At 40.7% G+C, this 1,845-nt stretch overlaps 1 long non-coding RNA gene across 1 annotated transcript; it reads right to left on the bottom strand.

Annotated features, from left to right (window-relative positions):
- Positions 1-257: 257 nt before the first annotated feature.
- On the bottom strand, positions 258-833 carry LOC133143008 (uncharacterized). The gene is made up of 3 exons (XR_009710339.1): positions 787-833; positions 529-695; positions 258-440 (listed from the first exon to the last, which is right to left on the bottom strand). It is a non-coding gene; the product is annotated as an uncharacterized LOC133143008 (long non-coding RNA).
- Positions 834-1,845: the final 1,012 nt, after the last annotated feature.

The raw sequence follows: 1,845 nt of genomic DNA, 5'->3' as shown, positions 1-1,845 counted from the left end.
AATTGCCTTAAGATTAGGGCGTCTTTTGAGGCAATCGGATAGTTCCATGTTTTATGTGTCTCCACAACATTGTGGACGTTTGACACTATTTGTATTAAATACACCATGCTCTCAATCATAATTTTTTCAAACTCTGAGATGAACAGAAACAGAAATAATGTACAAAAATTACCTAGTCAGAGACACAAATTAGTTTCATACCTTCAAATAACCCTAACCCCTAACCCCTAACCCTAACCCCTAACCCTAACCCTAACCCTAACCCAACGGGAGAAAAAAGAAAAAAAAAATGCACCGCCGCATTGTTGAAGTCCACTGTTGTCCGTTCCAATATATGTATGCTATATATATTAAGCTTGTATGTGGATTCAAACCTTTCCATTATCTTGTTGGTGCATGCTCTCAAATGTTTTTCCTCCAGTCCTAGACAGCGTTCTAATCTGTATATTACAAATTATGAACAGAAATTATGATATGAATTAAGAGTGGATTATATCCCAGTTGAAAGCAAATAGCATTATTACTTACCAAGGACCGTCGTACTTGCGGTTGGTTCATTTCAAATTGCCTTAAGATTAGGGCGTCTTTTGAGGCAATCGGATAGTTCCATGTTTTATGTGTCTCCACAACATTGTGGACGTTTGACACTATTTGTATTAAATACACCATGCTCTCAATCATAATTTTTTCAAACTCTGAGATGAACAGAAACAGAAATAATGTACAAAAATTACCTAGTCAGAGACACAAATTAGTTTCATACCTTCAAATAACTTATTTTCTTACTTTGCAGCGACATAGGATATCTCTGCAACCTTCTCACTGTCAAAGAATGAAACAGAAACAAAAACAAAAATATCAGTAAAAGTAAAACCATTTTACAATCATCAAAAACTTGTATGAAGCATCCTAAAGTAAATATGTACCTGTTGGAGAAAGGAAGGAAGGACGGATGGATTTCTGTTGGGCCCAGAGTCTCTGGGAGCGGGGGGAGGGAGGGTGGTGTTGGACTGCAAAATTTAACATAAGTATTGAAATACATTCAAATAATAAATAAAATATCACTTTGCAAAGCTAACGCAAAACAATATTGATTACATCAACATTTAATGATATTGTCATGGATCCAGAGTACATCGCCTCGGGAGGATTAGGACCGACCAACAGAGGAGGCCCCGTCCCATTGTGGCTAAAGTCGTTGACTCAAAGATGAAGTCTGCCGTCATGTCGAGGGGCAGAGAGCTCAAAGGCTCCAACTACTCCATCAGCGACCAGTTCCCTCCGGAGATCATGAATAGACGGAGGCTGCTTCACCCGATCATGGCCGAGGCAAAGAAAGCCAAAAAGACCGCTCGACTGTTCATTGACAAACTTTACATCGACGGCAAACTGTACAGGAACCCCCAAACAACTTATTGGCTGAGTGGAGGAGATGGAGACATTAATTCTCAACTCCAAGAAGAACTGTCTACTAACTTGAAACATGCCGCCTCCCCATAACTGTAAACACAGGCGCGTGATGATGACGTCACCAAAACCAGCGTCCCTGTCGTCATGACAACCACTGAACCTGGAGACGGTGAATGACTGATTTCTCTCTTTTCCCCCATCTCACCACTCGCCCCCCTCTTTCTCTTTTCTCTTTTCCTCCCTCATACATATATTTCTAATTTTGGCTTGGGAACTGGCCTGAATACTACTGACTGGGCAGGACGAAGCAATTGTCTATTTGTCTGCTCTGTGACAATACAGCGGGTAATGTCTACAGAGTATTCTTGTGTGTTTGAGTGTGTAGGTGTATGTGTGTACGTCTGTCAGGCCAGTTTTGGGATGGATGAATGTATG

The sequence above is a fragment of the Syngnathus typhle genome, linkage group LG18 (genome assembly GCF_033458585.1).
Source record: "Syngnathus typhle isolate RoL2023-S1 ecotype Sweden linkage group LG18, RoL_Styp_1.0, whole genome shotgun sequence".
NCBI classification, from domain to species: domain Eukaryota; kingdom Metazoa; phylum Chordata; class Actinopteri; order Syngnathiformes; family Syngnathidae; genus Syngnathus; species Syngnathus typhle.
Note: the sequence above shows the minus strand (reverse complement) of the source record. Positions and strands in the feature narration are given on the sequence as shown.